This window comes from Equus przewalskii, chromosome 21, assembly GCF_037783145.1.
Source record: "Equus przewalskii isolate Varuska chromosome 21, EquPr2, whole genome shotgun sequence".
Lineage (NCBI taxonomy): Eukaryota > Metazoa > Chordata > Mammalia > Perissodactyla > Equidae > Equus > Equus przewalskii.
Genome location: NC_091851.1, coordinates 9,828,401 through 9,841,839, shown reverse-complemented (window position 1 = coordinate 9,841,839; position 13,439 = coordinate 9,828,401). Strand labels below are relative to the sequence as shown.

At 35.1% G+C, this 13,439-nt stretch overlaps 1 protein-coding gene across 8 annotated transcripts in view; it reads left to right on the top strand.

The window, feature by feature from the left end:
• MACROD2 (mono-ADP ribosylhydrolase 2) overlaps positions 1-13,439 on the top strand; it is a 1,868,269-nt gene that overhangs the window by 406,441 nt on the left and 1,448,389 nt on the right. The gene's annotated exons all lie outside the window — the stretch shown is intronic.

Genomic DNA, 13,439 nt, shown 5'->3' with positions numbered 1-13,439 from the left:
GGTTGCCGAAGCAGAGCGTGCGAGGTTAACTACTATGCCACCAGGCCAGAGGGCTGGACCTTTATATCTCCATATGCATCAATCACTGGGCAGGAAACCAGGCTTTTATATCCAGGAAGGAGGCATGACCTAGAGTGAGGCAGCTCTTTTTAGCTGAGATAGTCCCTAGAGAGGCCACCAGCTAAGGACTGTATGCTGTCATTTGAATTAGTGTTCTCCTAAAGGTAATATTCTTTCTCTCTGGCTGCTTTCAAGATTTTTTTCTTTGCTTTTAGTTTCCAGAAGTTTAATTATGATGTGTCTTCACATGGATTTCTTTGACTTTATCTTCTTTGGGGTTCACTTCACAAATCTATTAGTTTATATCTTTCACCAAATTTGTAAAGTTTTCTGCCATTTTTTCTTCAAATACTTCTTTGATCCTACTCTCTTTCTCCTCAACTTCTGGGATCTTTTATTTTTGTCCCATGGGTCCCTGAGGCTCTGTTCATTTTAGGAGACTCTGGGTCCTGTTCAAATCTTTTACTTTAGTAGGCATTGACTCTGTTTATGTTTAGCTCACAAGTCCTAGACTTTAGTGGGCTGTAGTTCCAAAGATAATTTAATTTCAGGGCCTTCGTGGTGTTTGTTTTTGGCTTGGTGTAACTGGAGTAGGTGGGGCTCCCAGTGGTGCCTACTGATTCTGCCTGAGGGCCCAGAAGGAAATTTTTGAGGCGAGGCTTCCTGGTGCTTCTAGGTGGGGAAAAGAAAGTCTCTGCCCTTAAAGGTAAGGAGTACTTCTGGGCCTGGCTGCTTATTGTGGTGGGGATCCTCCCCCTTGCCAGCTCTCCTCCCCGTGCCCCCTCCCTTGATATTTCTTGGTGGGAGAAGGATTCTCAGGCCTGGTGGGGAAAACAAGTGCTTCCTAAGCCAGAGCTGTGGGGGATGGAAAGACCTTCCTGGCTTGGGTGCTTGTTGCAGGATCCTCTTTGTTGGTACCCCCCCAACCATCCAATGTCTCTTGGTATAGGAGGGGAGACTCAGGCCCATGGGTCTTGCTGGCAGGGTATTTGCTGAGGCAGGATCCCCCTTGCTAGTGCTGTCCTGTGTCTTTCTGAGGTGGAGAGGAATCTTGGGCCCTGAGGAGGAGAGCACTTTTATTGAAGGCTTATTGTCAGTGAGGTTCCTATTGATCTGTGGAGGAAAGAGCCTACCTGCGCAGCAGCCTTCTGTTGCTAGTTTAGATGTCGAGAAATGCTGGGCCTGGGTACCTTCTTCTTTTGGGTGGGAGGATGTATGATGCCATGTACCTGTATTGTTCCTCCTGTCCTGGGATCTCTAACCAGTTTGCCTTCCTCCTTGCACCTTTTGGAGTTCTCCTTTGATTGCCTCTTGCATTATTTCCAGCATTTTCAGTTGTACTTAGCGAGGCAATAGGGAGGAGGAATGGAACAGGAAGAAAAAAATCTATGCTATCTTGTCGAGACTGGAAGTCTGAGAGGGCAAAATTTTGGAAAATGTAGTATCATAAAGTATCATCAACTTGTAAAATAATATTTTTTCTTAATAGATCTTCAACATCATGATTCTCATGTTTAAATATTAAATACTTTAATTATATTAAAAAATTTATAATTTATAGATTTATTTATTATAATATCTAATTTAATGCATCTATTTTACTTACCTATTTATTTCCAGCACTTATCCCAGAGTACCCACACATTTGTGCTTAAGAAATGGTTGTTAAATAATTAAATTATAATTTATATTTTTATAAGTGATAAATTGAGGCACAGAGGTTTAGGTGACTTGGTCAACATTATATAACTAATTGCTAGTGAAATTAAGGATGAAATTTAAATTCTTTTTTTTTTTGGGTAGACACCAAATACATTGTATCTGGAATACCATATTGACAAAATCTTTTATTAACTGTTACTGCTTCTATTTTATTTCTGATATTTGGATATCTCAGAGGGACATTAGAAATGCAGCTATTTTTAGTAAGTATTATTTAATTATCCCGTGAAATTTATTAAATAATAATGTTTTAAAAGAGTCTTTAGTCAGTAATCAGCATCTCACCAATGATAATACTTTTGTCTGACATTAATATCAGAGCTTTTCATTGCACCAGAATAAAACTAATCTCTATTATGAAATCCACAGCTGGCCTGATGGACCTGTAATAACAAAAGTAATTGGTATTTTTTGATATACACAGAATGCAAATTATAATTTGTCTCCTGTGTACAGAAAAAAATGGGTCTTTTTTCGTAAGTGATTAAACTTGATCTTGATAAAAGTTATATTTTTCTGTGCTTCATCGGAGAGGATTTTTTGATGCTTATAGTTTACATAAACATAATAATGTATTTATTATATCCTTGAACAGTGTAAAATTTCATTGCACATTAATAAAAGGCAACCCATAATTTGAAATAGAATTATTAGGCTTATGTAATTTAGGAAAGAGAAAAATCATTAGGATTTTTATTTGTTACCTTAAGTTATCAAAATAATTCTTTATTTGATAATCCTAAATTCAAGAATAATTAGTACTAATGATAGAAAATCTAGGACAAATGAAAGCATATATTTATTTTCATTTTGTGTATTTCACTATAAGCATGTAAAAATCTTAGACTAGCCCATTTGCATTGACTTGGTGAATGCTAAACTATAATGTATGATTATTGCTTTTATAAATTTAACTTAGCTCAAGTCAAAAGCCTTGTTAAATAAGAAATATATATTTTCATTGATAGCAATGTATGTATAATTGTTCACATTGCCTAAAATCATACTAAGAATTTTCGTCTTTTTAAATGCCAATTTTTAATGTTACCAGAATATTAAATGTAATGTTTCAAGGGAGTTTTCCCTTAGACAATTTCAGATTTTATGAGATCTAAATTGTTATTATAATAATGTTCGTAAATGACATAGGGAAAGTATAACTAAAGATATTTAAATTTTTATAATTTAAAGTTATATGAAGTACATAAATGCTGTCCATTCTGGTCACTAGTTAGATTAAAAAACTAGTAGTGATACCTTTGACATTGCTGTTATTTAAATACATTGTTTATGTGGGCATTGGATTTTGAAATAATTTGGGAGAAATGAAATAATTCCTTAAGAGTTAGTCTGGGATACCGTGAAGATAATTGCTTAGGTGCTGGATGAAAGGGCTCAAACATTGGAGTGAATACTTAGCAGCCCAGGACTTTGTGGCAAGCAATTTAGTGTCACTATAACCTTAGTTTCCTCATATGCTGGAGGAAAAGTAAAATTCCCAGTTTCTAATGTTTGGAGGATGATAGATAAAAGATGCTCAGAAAATTGTCATCATGGTCTATTTGTATATTTCTTTATTTGATTTTGATAATGGGTATATTTTCCACCTTGATAAGCTTACTAAAATATGTATCAGCTTGTCCACTCACTTGGTGATTCAGAGCATGATTTTCTGAGAGAAATGAATCATACAAGAGCCAATTTTAAAATTTTCATAAGTTGGCCATGTCACAAAGCCAAATTTGGTGCAAGAAGTTAGATCAGAAGTGCTTGATGATCCAAGTATTGTGTTAGGATGAATGGAGAGCCAGGTCAGCTCCTCTGTGCGCTAGCACACTTTAGTCGTGTAACAAGACTAATGAACTAGAAGAAGGTTGCTTTAAAATGCTGTGTTTAGATTGGGGAAAAAAATGGAAACGTGTTTTATTGAATTTTCTTTAATTTAACATAGGTAGAATTGGCACTGCTAGAGAAAGTCTCCATATGCCACAGTAGTTTAAAAAACAAAAGAAATAGTTGTACTCAGCCTTGAAAACGATATGAGCTGAAGCCTTCTTACATCTTTGTGTGTTTGATAAATTTTCCTTCCGTATCTTTCTAATAAGTGAATATCTTCTGAACTTCTTTATCTTTAAACTTCTGAAGTACACTTTAAATTTTCAAAGAATTTAATCAGAAAGTAGTGGAAACTTTCTTTCTCTTATCTTTTCTAGCCAAATTTTTAGTTTGCTTTGAAGTTCACGGCCTGTCACGGTTTGTATCTAGTAAACATGAAAAGAAAGCAGTTAAAGAGGCTTACCATCAGTTGAGATGGCTTTATTATTTTTACATTAAAAACAGACCATTTTTAAATTTATATGCTTGAAATCAGTCAGAAGTTTAGACTGACTATCTTTTCAGGTATAAATGAGAAATTTTCACTGATGTATTTTACTTTTAAATCAGGAGCAGTCCAATGAACCTCATCTGTATGTCAAGACATTTTGATTCAGATTATTTATTGGCAGACATCAAAGGATACTGATGTTTTATGTGCTTCCCAGAGTGTATCTATGAATGTTAATATTTTGCTAATTTTGACTTGTTTTAATATATAGATTTTGATAATTTTATTAAACTCTTAAGTTTAAAAAAAATGTGTATGCTCTTTTATCCATAAATACTTTGAAGGATTTGTTCTATGGAAGCCCCTGTATGTAGGAATACACACACATGTGCGTGCACGCCCACACACACACATACACAAAGATTTTTACTAGATCATTGTCTATAATGGCAAAATTGGAGACAACCTAAGTGTTCATCAATAGTAGAAGTGGTTTCTACTATTCAGTCAACTTTGGAAAATTTGGAAAATTATAGTATATTATATATTATTTTATTAGTTAGAACTCATGGTGTGTTGACAAATGAGAAAATTAGGTTGCATGGCAATTTTTATAGTACAATTCATTACTTTTTAAACAATAATCCCAGGAAGACTCAGTTAGGTGTATATATTTATATGAACATGGAGAAAAGTATGGAAAGGAATAGTAGATAAGAGGAGTTGAGTTTGTTTAATAAAATTCTTGATATATTATTTTATATTTTATATGCTTATATTTTTATATATTTTATATTTTTTAATTAATAAGGAAAACATAAGTCTTCTATATTGATTATTCCCCAAATGGAAACATAAGAACAGGAGCCATCCTCATATCCCTTCTGAACTAAGAGAGTTAGCCTGGGAAAGGGATATGAAATTTAGGCTAGCACTAGTTGTGGCCAATCTGTATAAACCATATCTGCTCAGTCAAGGTCCCAACAGGAACTTTGGCACAATCAGATTAGGACACTTCAAAGACAGTTTATTTATGAAGGGAATAAATACAAGGGTTGGAGGAACCTCAAGGGCTTGTTCAGGAACCAGAGGCTACCAACAGCACAGCTGTTGCCACTCTAAGCTCAAAGAGGTGAGTGGAGGGAACATATCAGAACTCCAAAGGAGAGAAAGTCATATTATAAACTAAATGGCCTTGATTAGAGTAGTGACCTTTATTCAAGGGACATAGTCAGCTCAAGGTAAGCTTACAGGGAGTGAACCAGGAAAATAAATACCTTGAACTCATTTTCATTTCTCCTACCAGCTCCCATCAGGCTCCCCATTGATTGAACCCAACTAGAGCCAGAGGATAAGAGGACCCATTGATGTCATCTATATCGATGACTTTAGGCAGAGAACAAGGGGAAGTGTAGAGAGTGGGTCTTGAAGAGTAAACAAAAGCTATCTGGCATAAAATACCCAACATTATTTTTGAACTACATAATCAAAATAACCCAAAAGGGGGGAAACTTGTTGTAATATGCAAAATATTGACATCCATTTTCTTTATGAGCTTATAGAATTATTTTTTTAATTGACCTAAGCCCAAAGACAGAATTCAAAAAAAAAGCAATTTGAAGATGGCCCTGTTTCTCACTCTCTTTTGTGCATAAGCCCTAGTTTTTTCCCCAAAACTCTGATGAGGGTATAGCACAGGACATCTCAGAGTGAGGGCAGAGAACTGTAGGTATCCAAGCTGACCATGGTCCCAGTCTCTGCAAAGTGTGGATTGCTCTGAATGCTTTTAATTGTGGGGGTTTTCTTTTAACCTCTAGCATGGATGCCAGAAATAGCACTGTAATCAAGGTCATAGAAAAGGAGCTGACATTTACTGCACCTCAGCATATGCCAGGTGCCATGGAGTACGTTCATATAGGTAATCACCCTTACTCCTCTCAGCAGATTACCATGATCGTTATTTTACTGTGATCATTATTTTACCAAATTACTGATTAAGAAACAGAGACTCGAGAGATTAGATAATCAATTGGAATTTAAAAAATTTTCGCAAGGGCGATGATAGGATCCCTCCTGGCATAACCTCACTTGGTTATAAAATTGTGAAGTCGTTATCTATTAGGGTAGCTCTCTCACCTGTCCCAGAAATATGACTTTCCTTTTCCCCTCTCTCTCATCCCCCTGTTTTCCATTCATTCCCTTAGTTATGTATTTAACAAATATTTATTCAATACCTACTCTGTGCCAACAATTGTGTATGGTACTGTTGATACCAACACATAAGAGTTCTCAGGTTAGCAATCCTGTGCTTTTGCTGAACCCCAAATCTTTTACCTTTGAGATTTTCTTTGTGTCAATCTTCCCATCTATTTACTATGACTGAGAATTATTTTTTTGTTTGGTTTAAATTAAAGTGTAGTCTAAAACTAACCTCTTTTTTTTTTTAAAGATTGGCACTTGAGCTAACAACTATTGTCAATGTTTTTTTTTCCTTTGTCTCCCCAAATCCCCCAAGTACATAGTTGTATATTTTAGTTGTGGGTCTTTCTAGTTGTGACATGTGGGACGCTGTCTCACCGTGGCCTGACGAGCAGTGCCATGTCTGCACCCAGGATCCAAACCAGCGAAACCCTGGGCTTCTGAAGCAGAGTATGTGAACTTAACCACTGGGCCACAGGGCCGGCCCCCTAAAACTAACCTTTTTTAAAAAACTTACTTGCTGTTTCACTATTGGAGAGAAATAAAGATTCTATAATATTCTAAGAAAGATGAAATAAGAAAACTACGTGAAACAGTTTTTTTTTAAAAGGTACTGTCTGGTTTTATTGAAACAAATTAGTCTCCCCAAGAAGTGTGTAAATGAGGGTGCGTGTTCAGGCTTACATTTTAATCAGGCTAAAAGTGTATCATATTCCCTCAAATAAGCACATCTTCCGTTTTTCAAATTGAGAATTGTTTTGTATTCAAAACCTTTCTTGTCAAAAGCAAGTTAAACTGCTGTTCAAGTGTCTTGTATCATTACAACCACAAAGCTAGTATACATTTGAACTCATTTTTTCCCTATTTAGACATGCTTGTTCACTCTGGAAAGCCCCAGATTGGGTTACTTAAGTAATCTCATTTTTGTAACTAAGCCAAAGTTATCATTATCAAAATTACAACTGATTCCGAAAACAGTGTCAAGAAAGACGAGTGGTATATAGAAGCATCTGCTGATTCCTTTCATTTTGTATTAGTTGCATTGCATCATGGAGCTGCAGGAAATGCTGATGCTTTCGTTCACCCTTTAATAATTAAATTAGATGATCTTCAGTAGGATAATATTCAGTAGACTCCATGCACACTGTGTTTTGTGACCATCTTTGGATGTCATTTCTGAGGAAGAAAAATAGATAGATAGATCTCTCTGTATATATATTTTCAATTTGAAATTGGCATTATTATATGGTAAGTTCTTCCCTGGGTCTGATCCTAGACAAGTTATCTAACATCTTTGATACTCTTTAACTTTCCACTTTTGTAAAATGAAGGAGTTGGACAAAATAAGTGGTTTTCCTCCCATGTTGTAGTATTCCCAGAAGTCACTGAGCACCCAGCATGGTAGCTGGTGAACCCAGATTGGCAAAACAGGGGCCACTCTAGCTCCTCCCTCCTGCTTCAACCAGAGTAATTCTGTTTTGTTTTATTTGTTAATACTCCCAAGTAAGTTTCCCAATTTCCTGATTCCTTTTCACCTATTTATCAATAGCCAGGCTCACTGGATTCTATTTTTGGCTTGATAGTGGCTTACAGCTTATACAAACCACACAGTAGTCCCTAGAATAATCAATAGTTCCTTTGAATTCTGCAGTAACTATAAAATGTAAAGTACTAATCATGTGCTTATGCCTGGTTTCTACATGTGAGGTAGTTAAGCCTATTCTTAATTTTCTTTCTTTGTCAGCTTCAAAGCAGGAAATTATACCATTGCCCAAAACCTCTGGCATTCCGTTCATTTTGTTTAAAAGGTGTAAATCTAGTAAGGCATGAACAGAGACCTGTTGCCAAATTGATGGCTGTATTTGTCTGTGTGGCTTGTATTTCCACAGCTGTCAACTGAAATGCTTGCTCCCTGTACAAAGTGGTTCTAAAGTCATGCACGTGCTTGGGATTTTAATCTTAACAGATTTTTTAGCATTTCCTACTTTGACTTTCAAAGTGTATGGAATATAATGTGTGCTGTTCTTAAGGGTGATATTTTGGCTTTTGTATCTTTTAGGATAAGATGTTGTGAATGAAATGATATTTTAAGTGGAGCTACTGGGAAAGATTTTGCCAAGAATCATTTTGACATCCCATTGCTCTATGATAATAAGAAGGCAGAATAAATAAACTAAACTAGGTGGTCAGGATCCTGTTGGGATGAAAGCAACAATAATTTCCTTTATAATGATGAAAAGCAAACAAAAATGTGGCACAAATAGTTTCAATCAATATTTAAAGAGTAGTCTCCCAGGCTGTTGCTTGTTTGACAGATAGTCTTGGGTGGGGGTAGAAATAGAAGGGGAAAACAAATAATTGCTGTGGAGATAATAGAAATTATTGGGCAAGTGGAATAAAAAATTGTTCCAAACACTTATCCAGCCAATGTGGCTCACAGCCAACATGGGTTACCTCTCCCAGCTCTGGATTGTATTATATATGTTAGTTTAGCAGTTTTGTTATTTAAGATTATTGAATACAATTTTATTGCATCAAAAACTGTTAAATCTAAGAGAAGTCGTCTGATGCAGAGATCCCCAGTATATGGCATATGGGCTGCCATTTTAATTCTCCCTATCCCACTCTGACTGTGACCAACATTATTAATTGATCATGGTTCTCTTTTCCACTGAACCTAGATTTAACCTCAGAATCCTTCTTAAATCAGAGGTACAGATAGTCTCTTCTAATTAATGAATCATAGTTGTTTGAAACTTACTTGCCATGCTTGATTGCTTCTAAATTTCCTGATGGAAATTTATCAAGATAGTTGACTATGACTTGTCCAAGTCACCTAGCTGTTTTGTAACTGAGGCAGAATTAAAATAGAGGTTACCTGGTTCTTAGTTGAGAATTCGTTCCATTACCCTGTACAAACTAAAAAGGGTTTTGAGATCTGGGGAGAAAAATTGCTTTGTGTGTCTGATAACTTATAGTTTTGTCTTGTATTTCTAATAATATTATGGCATGTATTTGATCTAGGAGCTTCTATTAATGGAAAATTACTTATAATATATAGTAATTTTATTTTTCATGATTTGATCCCCAATGTAATTATAATTATATTCTTTTTTTTTTTTTAAAGATTTTATTTTTTTCCTTTTTCTCCCCAAAGCCCCGCGGTACATAGTTGTATATTCTTTGTTGTGAGTCCTTCTAGTTGCGGCATGTGGGATGCTGCCTCAGCGTGGTCTGATGAGCAGTGCCATGTCCTCACCCAGGATTCGAACCAACGAAACACTGGGCCGCCTGCAGCAGAGCGCACGAACTTAACCACTCGGCCACGGGGCCAGCCCCCAATTATAATTATATTCTTAAGATACACAGGTGCACACATATACACACATACACAAACATACGTACACAGGGTCATTTAAAAGAATGTTTTTTAGGAAGAAGGTAGTATAATATTCCATTTGTATTTTGAGAGAAAATAAAGTAATGACACTATTGGCAACTACCATGATCATTTTTAATCTAGGCTAATTATCCCAAGAAACGGATTCCTACATTGTATTTATTTATTTTTTGTTTTAATAATTTAAAAATGAATATGTATACTTATAGAAATTTGATAATTTTAATTAAAAGATTCAAAACTGGGTTCACATGGAAGAAAACAATTTTTCATAAACTTTTAAAAAATTAACCATTTGCATAGAGTATTATAAATAAGTTCTCCATATTTGCTACTTTGAAATTAGATTTAGGTAACCCTTTCACTCATTTTGTGTTCAATGTTGTTTTCCCCTTACAAGCAGTGAAACTGATAATCTAATTTAGTTGTTATTTTGGGGAGAGGAGAAAGTGCAATACACGGGTTCATTAACTTGTAATGGCTCATTTTATTTTCTCATTGAATCAGTCTTTGAGACATTTACTGTATCTTAAATTTTCCCTCTACTTCCTTGGGTAATAGAAAGGGCATTTTATTTAGGAAAATATGAATGACGATAGTGTTTGTTAGTAAGCATGCTTAGAAAAGAGATTTTAAGAACTTACTTTAGAAGCAGTGGTACCATGCTCATAAACTTCAAGTTTTCTTTGTTCCTTTTCTCCTTTCCCTTCTCTGTGAAACTCTAGGAATAAGAAGAGGCATGTCCAAAATTCCCTCTAGTAAGAGACCTAGGTAGGGACATAAATATATAAATATATTCTTTATCACTAAATATTTCCAAATAAACTTTTAAGAGTTTAACAGTCCTTGATTTTACAGGAAGAAAATGGACCAAAGTTTGCTCTTTCCACACACTTCAGCAAATAAATACCTCTTAAATGGCAATAAAGAAATTGGACTAGGGGCCGGCCCAGTGGCGCAGTGGTGAAGTTTGCATGTTCTGCTTCTGCGGCCTGGAGTTTTCCGGCTCGGATCCTGGGTGCTGACATGGCACCGATTGACAAGCCATGCTGTGGCAGGCATCCCACATATAAAGGAGAGGAAGATGGGCACGGATGTTAGCTCAGGGCCAGTCTTCCTCAGTAAAAAGAAGAGGATTGGCAGCAGATGTTAGGTCAGGGCTAATCTTCCCCTCAAAAAAAAAAAAAAAAAAAAGAGAAATTGGACTAAACCTTGCAGTTATCTCACTATTAGAAAGCATGTGTTGGGAGCTCGTTAGATGCAGGCCAAACTGTTAAACTCAGACCTTGTCTTTAGGAGCTTCCTGTCTGATTGCAATATGCCTCAATGTATTGGATAATTAAGTAGAAATTAAATGACTATTGATTTTAGACACACAAGTCATTTTCAGTTTTATAAAATGGAAGAAATCATATTAATCTACCTGACCAATAAATGTTGAAGGTAAGTTATGAATAGGATGCCTTGTGACAGTAAAGTGATACCAGAAATCATAATAAAGGTTCATTTTTGTTTGCCTACGTTTATGTCCCTTTTACTGAAGAAAATTGCGATGATATTTTTTATAATAAAGTAAACATTTAATTTTTTTTAGTTTTTAGAACACAGAAATTGATAAAATAGACAAATTTGATGGATTCTTTAGAAAAATCATTATCAGGATTATAGTTATTAAAATTCCTCTGAATATATTTAAGCAGCTTAGCTTAAGATTCTATTAAATGAATGGTAATGCACATAAAATTATCTTAAAAGTGATGGTACACTATGCAGAATGCCACAATTTTACAATTTTATAAAATACTTCTATGTTGATGTTAAAATGTGACCAGATATGCTTATCTAGACATGAGCACACATCTGACATAAATTGACATGATGGTTCTCCAGGACTGGAATTCCACTTCCTACACCTACTCCCACTCATCCATCCACATCTATTGGACAAGTGCCTGGCTAAACAGATGGGCCTTGAGCTATGCTCTCAAAACAGGCAATCTCCACCTTTATTGAGTAAAGCATTGGGTGAAAGTAGGCTATATCTGTTATTGTGCTTCTGGGCATGATAATTTGAGTGAAAAGCTACTATTCATTATTGTTGTTTGCTTTTAGAAATACCTTTTTTTTAATGAATGAACATGTGAAAATTGGAGGATAACAGATGGGGTTTCAGGGATCTGGAAAATCTATAGATAGGGAACTATTTCTCAGTCAAATATAAAAATAAAAAATCAGCAGGAGTGTGAAATGCCATGCAGTTTTATAAATGCAGGTATCTAAGATTTTAGAAAACAGAAAATGTTTGGATCAGCCAAGAGACATGGTTTGATTATGAAATTTCCCCCACCCACTAAAGGATCTGGGACCAAAATAGAATTTGCAACGTTTCCTCGTACCTCTTCAACAAGTTGCCACTTTGGCAGTTACAAAGGTTGATTTGAGGCAGGGCGTTACGTCCTGGCTACTGTCTGTGTAACACACACTTTTTCACTGTGAAGTCAGAGGGATTTGGGGACCTGATGTGATAAGATTGCAGAAGACTTTATGATATCAGAAGTGAGTTTTGTTTATGGTTGATTAATGGCATTGCTATTCAGTCCATGTTTGTGACAAAGTACTGAGAGGAAGGCAAGAGCAACAACTGGACGTCTCTGTACTTGGAAGAGAAGATCATATGAAACAAGATTTGATGCTCTAATATTGACGTATTGAGAAAATCTTCACAGGCATTTATCTCCATGAATTTTCATGTTATACTCTGTAACGCTGCAATAACTAGCAAGCCATCAGACGTTTAAATTCATGGAACTATGATTATGGGCATTTGTTCTTAAAATGATCCATTATTTATTGATGGAATCATTAACACTCTGATATTTGCTTCTCTTAATTACAGCAGTGCATGGTCTGTGGACAGCACACTAAGATTCAGGTTAAAGACTCCTATTCCTCTTTCCTAAATGATTTCTTTAACCTTTTGGTAGCTCAGGTTGCTCCACAAAAAAAGGGACCCTGATTACCACCTAGTTTCTTTATACTGCTGCAGGATTTCTTTTTTTTTTTTTGGCATGAGATAACGCCTATGATACATAAGAACTCTATGTAACACAGCTCAGTGCAGTATATATTAACTTCTGTTTTCTGGCTATTATAATGACTAGATAAACATAGGCATAAGGTTGGTTAATGCTTCAGCAGAATCCGCAGTGGAACTTTCTGAAAATTTGACCTCTTGAAAGAAATCCTGATGAAATTATCTTGTGGATAGAATAATGGATAACTGGGTAAGAAATGGCACAGCATTGTTTTACGAAAATGCTTAAAATTTATTTCTCTCAAATAAAAAGTTAATGATAAAAGTAATAAATCTGTTACTATTTAAGAGTTCTTACTGCAAAGTGTTTTGAGATAGCTTTATTTGATGGTGTTTAATTTAATTACAATTAGCATATATACTTTCTTGTTACATTGTCCTTTGAAATCATTGAAATTGCCTAAATGACATTGTTCAATCTCTGCTTGATAAAATGGAGAACCCAGAAGATTAATTTAGATACAGAATGCAAAAGAAAAGGATCACAATATGTACTTACTTTTATTGTCAGGAAGTACAGTATAAAAATAGTCATTTGAAGAGAAAAAAAGATAAAAATAGTGAAATATTTTAATTTTCATATCATCATAAAACAGTAGTAAAGGCTGTCTTTATATGAAAATACACATTTTGTGTGT